Source organism: Dermacentor variabilis, chromosome 9 (genome assembly GCF_050947875.1).
Source record: "Dermacentor variabilis isolate Ectoservices chromosome 9, ASM5094787v1, whole genome shotgun sequence".
NCBI lineage: Eukaryota > Metazoa > Arthropoda > Arachnida > Ixodida > Ixodidae > Dermacentor > Dermacentor variabilis.
In genome coordinates, this window is record NC_134576.1 from 62,540,101 (window position 1) to 62,557,843 (window position 17,743).

The 17,743-nt window shown below is 41.5% G+C and overlaps 1 protein-coding gene across 1 annotated transcript in view; it reads right to left on the reverse strand.

Moving 5' to 3' along the window:
• Positions 1-303: 303 nt before the first annotated feature.
• LOC142558378 (uncharacterized) overlaps positions 304-17,743 on the reverse strand; it is a 40,020-nt gene continuing 22,580 nt past the window's right edge. The window contains exon 4 of the mRNA XM_075670522.1: positions 304-3,940. The gene's annotated coding sequence lies outside the window, so the exon portion shown is untranslated. The remainder of the gene's footprint in view (positions 3,941-17,743) is intronic.

The window sequence follows — 17,743 nt, forward strand, 5'->3', positions numbered from 1 at the left end:
AGCCTCCGTGTTTCTGGGCCACCATTTTTCTCTTGTAATACACTATACCCTCGGCACGTCTGGACCTCACCTGGTCGTCCAGTTCGTTCAGAGAAACCGGGTAAGTTCTGCAAGCTGAAAGTCCGAGCGGGTATGGCTCGCTCTTTGAAATGTTTACTGAGCAATCCGTTCGCGAAGTGAGGCACCACTGTATAATGTCAAGAACTCTAAAGTGATCATCACACTGGCAGAATAAATGGCACTGGCCAAACAAAAGATGACAGTCTTCAGAACACAAATTTATTCTGAGCACAATCGCACAAGAAAAATGGACACTTCTGCGCTCGCATTGTATATCAGTCCAACGGGCTGAGGTACAAGCACTGATAAAAGAGTCACATGGGCGAGGTGGAGCAGGGACTACACAAAAAAGAGAAGCAATACGAATTGTAAAAAATTCACACCTAAAGGTAAACATTTGGCACCCACATGGGAGCTCTTCACTCATAAATATGGCTTTACATGCAGCTCCTTTTAATAGGTTTTAACAAGAGATGCTGTTAAAAGAAGGACACAAATGGATGATCCACATCTTTCCAGTTCACTCTGTGCGCTGTAGCTGGCATCAGCTGCACCTTTGAGCAAAGTCACCTAGCTACCCCAACGATTCAGGAACACACCTCAACTCAAACCTCCACCTTTTCTCCAAGAGAGTGGCAGCACCCACATGAAGTAGTCCCTGTGTTTCCAAAATGCTGCTCAGTGATGCCTGATCTACAATTTAGTAATCGGGCATTCCTGCCATCTACTAAAGGAACCAGGTTGACAAGAGTGCTTCCTAAGCAACTTAAAACACTGCAGGAATCACTGAGGAGCATTACAAAAGATCTCCATGTACTGCAGACAGGTTAACTATGAATAAAGGCGCATTTGTGAACTGTGGGGCCTCTCTTTTACAATTCCGGTTGTAGAGGGTTTCTTTACTTTTCAATATGTCCACAAAAAATGACACAATGCTACTTTTGTTACACGAACTCTGTAGGTGCTTCAAGTATGCAGCGGTTCTCAAAGCATTTCGGCATCTCCTAAAACAGCTGCAAAGCACTAAAATCAGCAATAAGCAATCCTAGTGCAAGCGTACATCTCTTAACCTTGCATCACAGTTGCCACAAAGACTGTTTTTACACTTGCTAAACTAAGAAATACTGTCGCAGCAAAAGCTATCCCACTTGTGATGCCCCAAGGTAGCAAAACCCAAAAGCGATTCTAATGAAAAGTAAGTCTAAGTACACAAACAATGCTGTGCCCACAACTTAATGTTGCAATAAAGGGAAACCTTTTCAAAGGGTGTGAACTCAAGCAAATTGGTAAGGATTAATCGCACATATTGCGCTGTTTTTTAGCTATAAAGGGAAAGCTATGAGGGAAAGCTACAAGGCAAAGCTTACAACGCAACAGAACTGATCAAAACTGTTCATCTCATTTGCATTTATTCAGGCTGGAAAACCAGAAATACAAACATCTCACTTATTAGCACTGCATACCACTTACTGTAGTGCTTATATTTAAATGAGACATTTAGACATAAAATACACGACCCAGTGTTAGATTTTACATTTCTTTCATCCACTTTGTTACTCCACATTTTAGTAAACGCAACATTGTAACAAATTAAAGTTATGCTGATTCAGGATCTGCTCCACTAGACGGAAACAGAAAGCGCCATCCAACTCAGCTCAAATACTTGGCACAGTAATGCATTTGCAAAAGCATTGCCTCTGTAGACATTGCTTTATTGCCACAGAAAATCGTCCATGAATATACTACATTACTGTGAATAGAAATGGCACAGTGACATACATTGTTTAAAGCCACACCCACAGAAAACATCTGTGCCATGGTTAAATGTGGAAGTTGTTTCTTGCTACACATACAGTTACCATGGCAGCGAGACAAATGACACTGACAAGTACTTATTTAATAACAACCAGACACAAAAATAAGTTTTTAAAAAGTCAACCAGAACAGCTGGCACTTTTAGCATTACTGCCAAATTTCTGCTTCGATGGCCTCCTAGAATTCTTTCCTTAACACACGCTTTAGTGGAAATCCTTGAATCTTGGAAAAGGACTAAGCAAAGCCACACCTGACTAGAAAAGCGATGCAGAATTTCTGAAAATGCGAGCTATACCGCGCAGCCCAAACTACAAAGGTGTAATTCTCTAATCTTTTTAAGTCATAGCCAGCATCATAAGTTTATATCTATTTAAACAATTCACTTGAACAATTATATTAATTTTGATCTGCAATTTTATTTAGTATGCTGTTTCTTTTTACAGTAGAATGAGAAGGTTAAATTAATGTGCACACTTGCTTGTCTGTTTATGGTTACGGCAATTCACCAGCTAACAAATGTTTAAAGGTATCGCTCAGCACAAGATGTGCCTTTCTGTATCGGAAGTTTCTCGAACGTTATTTCAGGTTCTATGCATTGTACGCTGTCACCAAACCTTATGTAATCAGATTGTATGCGTGACGCGAATTGCGTCCTACTTTCTGGAACGCACGCAGGCACCAACTATTATGCTGAAACCTTCAACGGGTCATGCATAAATGCTGACGCACTTGAACCGCAGATCAAATTTCAACAATCGACAAGTGTGCTTGCCACTACCACTATTCCGAGTGTTACTTGTTCTCCTGAGTACAGGTTCACCGAATAAACAGTTAGTTTCATGATTTGTATTGCGCTACTATGGCTGTTCAACGTCGCTACAAAGTGACAATATAAAGCAGCATGTCCCATAAGCAGTAGGACCTGACCGATGCATTCCCACCCTATACAATTTCATGTTTTGTACATTCATGGCGCACAAGAATGAATGTAGCCATTTTAATAACACATTTTCAAAGATTGCATGTTTGGCATGACGCCTCTTAAAGTGCTTTAAAGGTTCAGTCTTTGGTACTAAAGTAGCACATACTAATGATCTACACAAATAAGGGCACACAGGCATTCTTATACCCTATGTCAAAAAAAAAAAGAAGAAATTTAAGCCCAACCTGCCACCACAATTTGGGCATTTAATTCACACTGTTGTAACATCATCAGCCCCATGGCCTCAGCACACTGAATCTGCTGTTGCTTTCAGCAATACACAAAGCTTCATAAATCTTACCCAACACATTCAGAGTTTGCAACTGTCGCACACAGTAGTGCCCTCCCAATGCGGATGGTTTCCCACAGCTTCATGCTCTGCACAATGGGGCCATAAAGCAAACCCAGTGACCTGCTGGCTTAGCACCAGAAAAATACGCGGCAGATAGTTCGTAAGAGTGGTTCTAAAATGGTGCTGAATAACCAAGCAATATGCCTTCTAACATTTAGGATCTTGCAGGCCTGCTTCCACAGAATTCATGTAGAGCACCAGAGCTATTACACGAGAATACTGGGCACTTGTAAGGTCATCTCTATAAGTGCAGTCCACAGTTCAAGAGTCGCATCAGGCTTCATCAAAAATTTTGATTATACACTGGAATGTGTACAGTGCCACCCATGAGACATTCTACTGCAAGAAATTTGAAAAGGGGCTTAGTAGTAGAAAATATTTTTAAAGAAACGAAATTTGCGAGGCGATGATGCAGGAACGCGAGCTACCGTCCCAGCAACAGAGGCTATCTGACTGGCTTGACCAGTGTCGGCACACAACATTCCTCCCTTGCCTGCGATCACATCAGAGCCGAGGGTGCTTTTTCAACAGGTGGCGTTTGAGGTGGTGATTGCGCTTGAAGGCCCTGAAGCACAGCGGGCAGAGGAACGGGTGCTGGTCTGAATGCGTCACTTGGTGCAGACGAATGTTGCCTCTCCGGGTGGTCATGTAGGGACACAGCGAACACTGGTACTGAACCGAGCCGTTGCCTTTGTCCACAGGCACCACAGAACTGGCCTGGCGATGGTCCCCTGAAGAGAGAGGCATACAACAGCTGATTTGTGGGCAGTGCGGAACTAAGCAGTGTCACGTTTCTGATGCTGCCACGTGGCAAGCAATACTTCGTAAACTTCCAATGAATAGTCCGACATGTGGTACAATTTCACGCAGTCAGGAAAATTTGACATATTAGGAAGAAATTTCAGTCAGTAACAGTGTCCGAATAAAATGTTACTGCAGACGACATACATGTGCTTGACCATTGCAGAATATGGGATGAGGCATTGATTATCAAAAAAGAAAGAGAGAACCTGAGAACCTGCCTTTTGCTAAAATCCCTCCTGATTCAACTGACACCTAACGCTAACGGGACTGAAGAGAACGTACCAATTGCCTCGTATGCACTCATTGTGCTGTACACAGAATACAGGATGGCATACAAATAGTAGGAATAAAAGCTGGACGAATACAAACTTTAAAGTTTTACAGCGTTTTAAAAATAGCTGGTTGGAGATAACACAATTCTAGTCCTTGAGCAGCATTATTCAGAGGGGCAGCCATTACTTGCGCGAGAAATTGAAACACATATTTGACGAATTAAAAAAAAATTTTCTAATTATATTTTGAATTAATTACTTTGTGGCACATATTGCTATTTACGAATTGTAGCCGGTTAGTTTGCCAAGTGTATCCACTTTTATTGAATTTTAAGAATGACGCCAGTTTCGAGATATGTACAATCAACTCGTAAAAATGCACTGCAGTTCCACTTACTTTTTTAAACAAAACACTCTTTTATGCATCGAAGCACTAAAGTAACTAGAACACCCATGTATTTGGTTTCACACTTTAAAAAATAGCATCTCAAAACTGGTGTCATCCTGAAAATTTATTTTATGTGGACACGTCTTGCAAGCTCACCAGCTATAATTTGTATTTTCAATATATGCTGTAAAGAAACTAATTAAGAATTAGTGAATTTCTGTTACCTAGCTGAATATGTGTTTCGATTTTTCATGCTAGTATAATCTGCCTCATTGAATATTGCAGCTCAAAGAGAAGAACTGCATTATCTGCCACAGTTAATGCTTAAAAATTGCATAAGTTTGAAATGATCACCCTGTATAGAGTAATGACGTCTTACCCGCAATGGAAAATTAAGGAACTTGTATAGGTTCCAAAACATACACTACATATAATGACATGGCCAGTGGCAGCTCTTTCTCCTTTTAAAAGAAGTTCAAACAAAAAATGTTTGCACATATTAAAATTGATCCTCATGTAAATTCTTCTGAGTGGCCAAACAGGTGGATTTCATATGCAGCAGCATGCCATGAATGATCTAATATTCAACACTTTGTATCATGCTAGTTCCATACTTCAATTTCTTACCAGAAAGAACCTGCACAAATGCAACATCACAGAAATTCTACAAATCAACAAACCTGGAATAGCAGCTGGCTGCTTGAAAGAGCCAAACCAAACTGCTCTCGGCTAAGATCTGATAAGCTATTTTAAGGCCCCTTTTAAGCTGCCTAAATATGCTCACTTCAGGGGTGTGCTAGTTGTGCGCTTTACACAATCGTGCCACAGTGGTGCACAAAATTAAAGCATGATCCTAATATTCTTGTGCCTAACAATGATAACTTTGAAAAGTCTGCCATCATCATGACAATGCACATCAAGGACATGGCTATGCACATTGTAAAAGACGAAATGGCTGCACATTCGGCAGTTACGTTTGCCTGGTGCAGCTACTCTATTAGAAACCCGTGTACCCTGGCCCGTTTACATGGTGGTGGCACGCTTCTTTTTCTTTTTTTCTCAACAAATTGCCACCCACGAGAAAGTGACAAGGCGGTTTACGATGACAGCGGAACCACATCGTGTTCTTTGCTCCTTTTGTCAAAATACTGCAGTGCTGAAGCTGTTCAAACTGGCTTACAAGTGAAGGCACTGGATCGGGCACTTGATCTTGCCACCTCTCACCTTTCTTCTTTCTGTAGAATCATCGTTCAGACAAACTATCAGTTTTTCTTGCCTGTGGCATTCTTCATCTGGCTGTGGTCAAATCGGCGCACCTCGCACATGCCCTTGTCATCATTTTACGACTCTGCAACAACCTGATGATGCAGCGGTGGTGGCTGCAGTTGCTGTTGGCATCCCACCAGGTTGGAATGGAAGCCTAGAATCTTCCGGTGCCACATGAGCGACGACTCGATCAGGCTGGAAAAGGTTGCTTCCATTTCTTCTTGGACTTGTGTATCGTGAGCAGGTCGTGCGTGTCGTCATTCTCGATCTCAACGTATATGCCTCGAAGGTGCCAGTTGGTACATCAGTGCAGCTGTTCGCAGCAGGTCATAACAATGCCAGGAAAGATGCACACTTTCCCTTGACCTTGACTGAAGTCGTCAAAATTAAGAGCCATCAAGCATCCCCGGTGGTCATGCACTCTGCGGTTTAGTTGGCAGGAAACAGCTCTGTCGGTCGATGGAAGTGAGCTTTTTGGTCAAAGACATCAGCATTGTCGTGTATGACCGGGTCATGGTTGTGATATTCTCGACGGAGTAGTACTGCTCACCCGAGTCCTACCTGAACCTGAGTGGCTGCCCGTAGCTTTCCGTCCCAATGATAAAGTAGACATTGCTGTGACTCTTGTTGTGGCAGCTTGCCCTTTTTGTCATTCAAGGTCTTAGAAGGCCTCATCGCTGCCAATATGTTGGACTCTCGCTTGTGGTTCCACACGATGCTACGCCGGAGTAGTTTGTTCTCCTCACTGAGGTGGCAGTGGCGAGAGGATTGATCTTATTGACTCAGAATGGGCTCCAAGTCTGCTGCACTGTGCACACAAGGCAGCGTGAGTGGACAGGTGCTTACGGATCGTTGTCTGAGTCAGTTTGTACTATAAAGCTGGCCACTGACATCTGTTCCACGCAAGCTGCACATTGACTGGTTTGGCTTTGCAATATATCGCAGATATACGTGATCATTTCAGCAACTAGCAGCTCTTCTTTTGTAGCCGTGATTTAGGGTCCTGTGGCAGCAGTCATTTTGTCATTCTTTAGGAAGAGTGGATGCTGTACCCTTGCTTCGATCTGAAGCTTCAGTTGTTGTATGTGTTAAATCAATGCCCTGCCATTTGCACTTATCAAAACGGCAAGTTGGGCCAGTTGGTTGGGATTCATAGTAAGGTTCATTACAGCGCAACACAAGGACAAAAGAAGGTATCGTGTAGTCGCTTTATACCTCCTTTTGTCCTTGTCTTGTGTTGCACTGTAACGAACCTTACATTTGCACTTATGCTCGCCTGCTTACTGGGTTGGCCACCTTGAGTGTACTGCCTGCCGTCCTTGCAAAGGGCTGGCAAGTGATCCAATGATGTCGCGAGAATTAACAAGGAAACGAACCTGGCTGACGGTGTGGCGGATCATCTCGTGGTATTCGAGGGCCTCGGTAAATTCGGCTTTGTATGCATCATTTTCAATCACGAGCTCTTTGACTTTTGCTATTGATTTCAGCGTGGCAATGGTCCTTGTTATCGACTTCAGTTAAAAGCACTTACAAGTCAATAGGCGTCGGTCGGGTTTCGCGCAAGGCTTGGGCTGCGGCGGCGATAACTCAGGTAGCGGCACTTCAAATGACGCCACGCTGACAGCGTAGTCAGTCCATGATCAGTTGTGTGGATGGCAGTCTCCTTTTAGGGTTTCATGGAACCGTAACGTAGAGGATGGAATGACTGTGCATTCGTCAGTTACAGTTGCTCGGTGCGACTACTTTATTAGAGACCCGTGTCCCCTGGCCCGTAAGCACGATGATGGCATGCTGCTTCTTCTTCTGCTTTCAAGAAAGATCAACGAAAGTGAAAATTTAGGTCCTGTATCTTGGATGATAGCTCATTATTGCCAGAACAATTCTGAACATAAAAAAAGGCTCTGCATTCTGATGACCACAATACAAAATAAAATGGACTTCCTAAAGCAACAGTGTCCTGAACAGAAGCAGGCGAGAAAGGGGCTTAGTCCTTTCTCTATTAGGATGATAAGAAAAGCTAAGTCTCTATCTAGCTCAGCGTGGAATTTTTCATTCTTTATGCGACCCAAAAACATATTCATTGCTTGCCTGCGGCTCTCAGTGTTTTTACATGTCCACTAAAAGATATAGGAAGGCTATTAAAATGGCATTTGTAAAAACAGCTTTTTTTCCCATTGCTGTTGGCCCTATATGTCTTCAATAGAAATGGCATATTGTATGTAAAATATCCGAGCTTCTGTCTAAAGGCTCACAGTCCTGAGTAACAAAACACGATGCCACACAACAGTTTTATCAGAACACACAAATTCAATGCACAAGCAATCCTGCACTGTCACACATCACAGAGAATGCAAAACCCTGCTTGCTTTTCTAAAGGAAACGGTCTCCTGTTTTGGAATCACATTTAAACTTGCAAGTCCTCACCCTACACTTGCTGCACTGTAATGTATGTATTAACATTGAAATAATACCTGACACACTGACAAAAAGTATAAGTTCATTGCCTATAAATTCTTCACTCAGAACAAGTTTATTTCACTGCATAAATGCAGCAAATATATATATATATGCAATGCATATCCAAAGATGCATGATACTCAACTCCAAGTGGGATCAATGAATAACAGACATTTTCCTTGTTTTTTGATAAGTGAGATTCACATGACTTGCTCACAAAAACAAATGACACAAGCAAAAAAAAATTAGTACGAGGACGGGGCCTGCACTGATGATGGTAAAAGGTGTCAGACGACTCACACAGCTGCCTCATGCACTGAGTGACATGAAGTTTATGTAACTAAGCCAAAGGCAAAGACTCGGCATCAAGCAGGAACAAATGCATTTGATATGGTCCCATGTGCTCCTTGACACATGCTTCGCTAACATGCTGTTTTTCCTAAAAGTGCGAAGCTGCTACACAATAACAATTGTAACAAACCACACAACAAGACAGCTCTCAAAATTAAAAGGCAGATACTAGCACGAAGACTGATAAAAATGAAAGAAGTTACAGCAAAACATGCTCTGCATCAACCAAGTGCAATACCACAACTGCTTCTCAGGATACCAGCCTCCACTGCACCGGATATTAAATGCACCGAACTTGGAATGCTTACGAGCAATAGCAAAGCATGCCTGAATCTATTCCTTCTATATTCAAATTTTACTTCATAAATTTCTGCAGTGTAGTGAAAGGCACAATTTAGGTCCGCAGATGAGTTGAGGGAGTTAGGAAATGGGCTAGTTCACTGTTGTGCCAGCTTTTTTACCTAGTCTACTATGCACATTTTGCACCAGTAATTCTTCCGCAAACCTTCTGTCCAACTGGTGTCACGTGGAGGAGGGTCATGATTTGCATGGGACAAGCTGTTCTTATGATTTCGTAGCTCTGAATAATCTGCATGAATTTTGTAAAATACATGTAGAGAAAGAAATGTAGAATTTACCATTAACAAGTCATTAACAATTAACATAGGGGGAACAACACCAAACTACTGGATGTGTTGAATGAAAATTTTTAAATCTGCTGTTTCATTACAGGATGGCTTCATTGCATGCTGTCAAAACCTAACACTTGTGCACTAAACAGAGTACTACAAGTACGTTAAATCACATGAATGAATTCTAACCATGGCAATGCAACACTAAAAGGGACATCATAAAACCAATATTCGCCGCTGACAGCACATTCCCCAATAATATACATGCGTAACTAGTGTGGTGTGAGTGAAACGTGTCAATATAAGCATTGAAACAATACACAAATAATTAACTCAGGGATCAACACTGGAATTTACTTGCAAACACAGAGGAAGCCTAATCAAAAACTGTGTACAACTTCACTGTGTGCAATGCACAAATCTGTACACAAGCCTACAGGTTTGCATGACAATGATGTGATGAACATAAGACGTAAATGAAAATTCAGATAACTTTATTATATGTAGGCAAAAACCCATTTACGGAGTAATGGATTGCGCACTGGTGACCTTACACCAATTTTTAGTATTCACTTTACAAGCACACGCTATGACCACAGTCACAACTACAAAAAAAAAGTAATGCAATGTTTGATAATTACTTAGACATAAAAAGCAAAGAACTTTAGATGTTCACAGCAGGAATGTCAGCACTGTGATGTTTTCCATGCAATCGACTTCAACCCAATGTTTGTGACCAAGCATAGTTTAGAAATAAAAATAAGGGTCCCTTTTTTTTTTTTTTTTGCTCACCATCTGCTAGCGGAGCATTGCATGCAAGAACTTGAACATGCAGCTGTTAACTTTTATATATAGTACACCACAGCACAAAGTTTTTACAAGATTGGCGTAAAACTGCGGACCCTCCACAATAAAGGGTAGTCTCTTGCACAAGCAGGAGCCACTTACTTGGAAACTAGACACTTGATAAATTACTAGCCACTTGATAAATTTTGTGGCTTATATATACTCATGGAGCACAACATTGAAACTACCCATTCAGATAGCGCACTGTCTAAAGATTACTCGTTTTTGTAACATGCACACACAAATGCACAGTATTACATATCGATCAGTAACATTTTATTTTATGTAATATGCATCATGCCTTTTCTTCAAATGGTTTAAAGGTTCAGTCATGTGTGCAAAAGTACTTTGTATGAATAATCTAAAGGAACACAGGGATCCTTGAACAGTATGTCAACAAAAAATAATGGCGACCTAGAGTCATAACTAAAGTACCAGATTCTCATTGTTGGCTATATGATCAGTCCCACAAACCTTGACCTCAATAACCTGGATCTGCCTTTCCTTTTAACAGCACATAAAGCTTACACAGTGCATCCAAAGTTTAGAATGCTTATCAGGAATAATATGACACTCCTATGTGGACTGTCATGCTTCACATCTTCACAAGCTGGACAACAGGGAAACAAAGAGACCAACCAACGTTCTGGCTTACATCAGCGAGGACGCGACATATAGTGCTGAATAGTTAAGAGAAGAGTGTCATGATACAAAGAGTGAGGTGGTGTTATGATGACATATGCCTTCATACATTGAAAAAAACTCTCTAATGGACTTGTGACAGGTATCAGAACCGCAATGCGGATAGTAGGAACTTCTGAAGCCACACATCCGACACAGTCCTTTATTAAAGGAGCCCTCACAAAGCCCCTTCCTAAATTGTGGTCATACATAGGAAGTTGTAAAATGTGCACTGTATAATGTTGTCCACAGGACATTCCACTGCAAAAGTTCTGGAGGAGGACTCAGTACTAGCAAAGAAGTGAAGTGCTGCAAGGCAAAGATGCGAGGAGGGGAGCCAGCTCTCTCGCAGCAATCGCTCTCTCTCATTACCTCATACACTGTCCACAAGCATTCCTTCCCTGCCTTCTAGCACATCAGGGCCAAAGGTGCAATACATGTTGACGTCATGAGCCCCGTTTCTTTTTCCTTGTTCTCTCTGTTTTCTTTCTATGTGGTACAAATTACCAGCTCAAGTTTAGCACCCTACATTTCATAGGCATCCCCATGTTGTTTTCGTTGCTGCTGACTATTTCTGCCTCACAGGAGACACCCACAACATGCTAAGTAAAAGCTGTGATAATGTCACATCCATCATCACAATTTAAGTATCCTATGGCTCTGAGTTCCTCAAACAGGTGCGGACACTTCCACATGTCGCGATCTCGGCATTGCCGCTCTCAATGTTTACATTTTTCAGGGTTTCTAGTAGTAATTACTGCTTTGGCGTAAAGAAAACAAAAGGAAGGAATGTTTGCACGTGCTCTGAAAATATGACATCCTAGGCGCACTACAGGAGAACAAGCATCACACAGGCATTGCACAGCATCAAGGCACTCATCTTGCACGCCTACACAGATACCGTCATCTTCATTGGTGTTGGAGAACCATACAGTCATTTCGGCAGCCTTAAGGTCCAACCAACTCAACACCAGCTGATATTATCAGCTCCACAGCACGCGTGCAGTAAATTGACCCAGCTAACACAGCACGTTCACCACTGCAGGAAGAATTTTGCAGAGATATGTCTGCTGGTATGGGTTGCTTGGATAAAGAGCTCTTGGATGCATTATTTGTGAAAAGTGCCAACAAGCACCTGCTCTCAGTATTTCTCTCCCCTGTTCACTTCATTCTAGCGGCAGCGTAGGTAACATACATCACTGATAGCAACTGACGCGTCACGTCACGTGCCGAAAAAGCAAACCACGAGGTAAGCAAACGATGTACAAGATGGCAGTTCCACAGCACTGTTACAATTATTGCGCCGTTCTATCACAAAAGTCAGAAGATGGACTGTTTTGGGAAGCACACACTAAGAAAATGCAGTTTTTAGCCAGAAGCATACCACGGGAAGCACCCAAAGGCTGTTAATACCTTGTACGCTTCTAAAAAAGAAGCTTGTTCGGGAAATTCATGTTGACACAGACCTCAGGGCACATATTTTGACACATGGATATAAGCTCTTTGCAAATATATATTTAAAAAAATCTAAATAACGACGAAAAGAAAAGAAACACTGCATGAATACTGAATGAGAAATATATTTCTGCTACTGACTGCACATTTGTACGTCGTACTCTAGTAGTACCCACTACTCTATGTTTCACAACAGTGAGATCCATGTCCATGCAAGGCGCACATTTAAGAGAAGCCATTTGAGGACCTGTTTCCACTTGATGGCCTGCCTTGTAGCATCATGGGCAAAGAAAAGGGCATTCTGAATGTGTCTCTTGGTGCAAGTCAAAGTTGTTTTTCCAGGTGGTCTTATATGGACATAGTCAACATCGGTAATCAATCAAGTTGTTGCCTTTGTGCACATGTACCCAAGAGCCAGCCTCGTGATGGTACCTTAAAAGAAAAGTATGCAACAGGTGATTTGTATTCAGTGCAGGACTCAGTGTTACATTTATGCTTCTGATGCTGCCATGCAGCAAACAATCCATTTTTTCTACTCCTACCTCAGTCAGAAAGAATGGCATATGTTTCATAAGCATCCGGTAACTTAGTGCAGCATTTGACCTAATTTCAACTGATCAGAAAACAGGTTATGAAAAGAAGCTGCAGTCATTGACCATGTCGAAATAGAATGCTACTGAAGACCACATTGTCTTGGAATACAATTATCAGTGCCAGCTTACGAATGTAAGGCGATTAAGGAACCCTTGTGAGTTCCAAAATGCTAATTATGACATGCTCAGTGACTGCAATGTCTTCTTGGTTAATGCAGTAATTTAAGTACTAAAGGATTTCATTTGAATAACTTTAATGTGCTACATTTTTAAAATGCAACATGGACCTCTTTGGGTTACCACAAAGATGACTTTCATACGTAGTAGCATGCCACAAGTCATCTAACATTCACCCTTAGTCTCATACAAGTTAAGTTTTGTATTTCAGTGTGTAACACAATGATAACACACTAGCGCTGACTTGGGTTGGTTTGTATGTGTCATAGCTCAAGTAAGAGTGTGTAGGAAAGGACAAGTGGATGAAACAACCACCTATCAACAACCACGTCGGGGAACATACTAAGAGCATTCATAAAGTTTGTAGCGCAAGTATACAACAGGCATACATGAAAGGCATCAAAATGGGTGCATATCTCTCTAATGCCGTTGTGTGCTGATCATCATGTCAGCCCCTCACACCAATTTATGGAAGGGGAGTGTAGACAGCCACATTGCAGCAGGTCACTCCCAAAGTGGTTGTGAGGCTTTAAAAATGCAAGATATTAAGGCATCATCAGGAACAGTGTGCATGTGAAATATACGAGGCTCTGTGCACATCGACAGAAAAAGTGACACGTGCGCAAGAGCGTATTACTGGTGTTGCTGCACTTCAAAGAAGTCGAGTTTCTTTCATGCCTATGTTTGGCACCTATTCTTTCTTTTTTTGCCTTGTATTTTATATTCCAGTTTCCTTCTATTTTTTCCAGGACCTTTATATGCTGCCTGATGCACAATAAAACTCAGTTTAGAAAACAGCGCTTTGTTCACTGCTTCCAACTGTCCACCTGTCCCATGCACCATTTTAATGCTAGCGTTAAAGGCCCCGGGTCACAAAAAAATCTGTTGTCGGACGTCGGACGTCGTTTCAGGGAAATCCCAAACCACAACCACGCAGGCCATCCACATGGCGGAGAGGCGTTACTGAACTAATTGGATTCCTCAAAGTAAAATGCGTCAGAAAAAATCTTAAAGTATGATGTAAACACAACCTACAGACACGATAGCGTCAGAGTTTAATTTGAATATACCAGAAAACATAATTCTGTTACACGGAAACTCAAACACAAACCACTTTTCTAGCGTTCCTACTATTAAAAGAGCGGTGCAACCCGTTCGGTTCCTTGCAACACCTTCGTGTTCACATCCGCGCATGCGCACGAAAGCTGCAGTTGCCAGGAAGCATGACGATCAGTCAGGGATCTTTGAATGCTATCGTGTTCCACTCTTAAAGGCGAAGCTTAAGCGTCCTCCAAATTTTTCTATGTAGTAGCGATAAGAGTTGGCTGTTCAAAACAGACAAATCCAACAGTAAGAGCTTATACACGCATTCAAGCCTGTTTTAGGCTGCCTATTTCAAATATGTTTACCTCAGGGGCTTATAAGTTGTGCACTTTGCGTGGTGGTGCCATAACGACGCACATAAGTAAGGCACAGTTACAATATTCTTGATCTTATCAATGACATCACAACGATGGCAACATTGAAAAACTTGCCATAATCAGTCAGGTTGGTACTGCAGACAAAATAAAAGCTAGGTTTAGGTGTTTCTCACTAGCAATATTCGGCGAGGCCACCGCAATCATGAAAATTTGTGTCTACACTCCTTCACTGTTTACCTACTCAGCCCCTACACCACAAACAGCATAAATGCAGTACTGTGCCTATCAGTAGACTCACTTTAGCTTGGACACATAAAAGCACTACACCAGTCAAAGGATCATAACTTTAACATGTTGACAGGCACAGTAATAACGATGTGCTTCGTACAATCATAATGATGGCAACGTTTATAAAACAATGCAGAACTATAGCATAAGTTATAAAACATTAAAACATTGTAGTTGGTGCCTTATAGGTTCAAGCAAAAAACTGTGAAATGAACAGTGGACGAAGGTTGGCATGAAAATGACTCAGGAGAGAGTATACTGCGCCCCTCTCTTTCGTTTCTATGCTTCTATTTGTCCATGTTACATTTCACAGCTTTTACTAGAAGCTGAACGCACACATTTGCAAAATTTTGTGAGGTATTATTAAGCACAGCCCTGCAGCCAATGTTGATACATATTCCTTATGGTAAAATGAAGTAGTGTGATAACTCATTTAGATGCAAGGTGTTCCAGCTAATTTTAGTCGAGGTTAAAAATTATACCAAATAACTATAGGAGGACGGAGATGCACGCCATTGGATATTGCCTGTAGCATGTCAATTTAACTATTGTGTTATGCTTACTTGCATAACCAGTCAAGGTTATTTAACCAACTATGCATGCATTAACTGTAGTGTGAGACTTTCAATGAGCATGTTACATAGTGTTCTAGGAAGCATCCAATTCAGCAGCTTCCAATTTGCTACTTGTTATGCAATCAATCTTTTTCTGCGTTCTAAAATATGCCTGCGAAAAATAATAAAAGCATGTAACGTGCCTGCATTTGTGCCCCAAATTGTGTGCTCTCAATGAAGAGCGCATTTAGCTTGGTCTACTGCTACTCAAAAAGCAACAGGGCGACGATACAAGTGTTGGCTACGTGATTTCGGCTGATGATAGACTTTTCTTGCGGCGGTTCCCGTAGTGATAACTAGACTGCCCAGTCACTGCTCTGTCACATTTTAAGCGGGAGCTCATTAATTTAGACCACCTAGGATTTTTTAACGAGCACCTAAATTTACATGTGTTATTCCATTCTGCCCCCATCGAAATGCAGCCACTCCGGTGGGGAATCAGACTTGCAAACTCACACACCGCACGAAAATCATTTTTGGCATTACATTAAAAGCTTACTGTTTCTCATGCAACATTTGAGCAACTGTTGTGCATTAGTCTTGATGTCTAAGTTGACACTGATAAAAAAAAAGTCAGTGCTTACAAATTCTCTTCTCGGAACAAAGAATTTATTTGATCATGTAAACAACACAGCAAAAGACAAAAATGTGCACAGATAAAGATAAGCACTCCTCACTGTTTGACTATCCAAGTGTATTTACATTTCCTAGCAGCACATGCTTTGTACAAGGCCGACATGCTTAAGCTAAATGACGGATCATTATACTGGTTGATAATGTGTACCTTCTAGAAATGTAAACATTGGCCTGTAAATATTCATATTGGACAAAAATATGTGTGCCCAATGTTCAACTCCAGATATGGCACACAAGAAACAGGCAGCTTCCTTAATTTTGATAAGTGAGATTCACATGTCATCTGTGCACTAAGACTAGCAGTACAAGCAAAACGAAAAAGAAAGAGTTGATTGCGATGACTACCTGCCCAGAGAAAGGCATCAGACCTGTCACAGCTGCCTCATAGGCTTTATTACAGAATTGTTCTTATGTGTCTATGCCAGAGATAATATCTGGATCCCTAATAGGAGCAAATGTAATTAGTGTAGTGCGATTTATTCCTTGCAACGCGCTTAGTTTTTTCTTAAAGGTGCAAAGCTGCTGCACGTTAATGAACGGTGACAAACTATGAGACAAAACAGCTAGCAAAATCAAGATGCAGAAACTACCATGAAGACTAATAAAAATGAAAACAGGTACAGCAAAGAATGTTGTACGTCAGCTAATCACAAAAGCACAACTGATTTCCTGTGAACCAGCCACTACTGCGCTGAATATTGAATGCACTGAACTTGGAAAACTTTCAAGCAACAATGAAGCATGCCTGCCATTCACTCCTTCATATATTCCATAAGCTATATCTCACAGTTTCGAGCAGTGTAGTCAAAGGCACAGTTTGGGCCTGCCAGAAGGTCAAGAGACTGAGGAAATGGGCTGGTGCACTGTTTTTGTGCCAACTGTATAGCTTACACTACTGCACTGATTTTACATCCCTAATCCTTCCGCGAATCTGCCATCCAACTGGCGTCACGCATGGGATTAGAAGCGGTCCGTGGACGAGCAGTTCTCCCAGCTCTTATTTCTGGCAGGCTGGCACAATCAGTAGGTTCAATTGCATTGCTTGAATTTAGTGAGCTATGCATAGTGCCCAGCTTTCCTGCTAGCTGTGCTGGTTGTGTGCACTGTAAGAAACAAGTACTACAAGTGGCAGAAGCAAGTTCAGAACCTGCCATGTCTCTGACAAATGCTTGTCTTAGTCTTTGCTTCCCTTAAGGCAAGATCACGTGACAAGACTTGTGCACACTTGTAGATTTAACCATGTTCGCCTGTATGCCGAAGGACAAAAAAAAAATGCAATATCGCTATATTTACCCCATATACGTTTTTCAGAGAAAAGCAATATCTACGCTTTAATGTAATTGATGAAATATAAAGCGCCAGACGTCTCCCAGAAGCATTTTTCTATATTACTAAGGGTTAGAAGCAATGCTACAGATTATTTCTCTTCAACCACTTTCTACACTGTTTATGTTTGTACCACTTGCACACTGTTTATGTTTGTTTGTACCAATGCTGGCCAATAACCCTTGAGCACTTAGGTTTCGTTATTTCAGTGAGTTTGTAGCCTTTGAAAGCCACAAACTACATCTATTTCTTACACTGCATTAGGCCACATACACATACAATTATGTTTGTTCAGATTTAAATTGGATTAACCCAATTTAAAGCTGA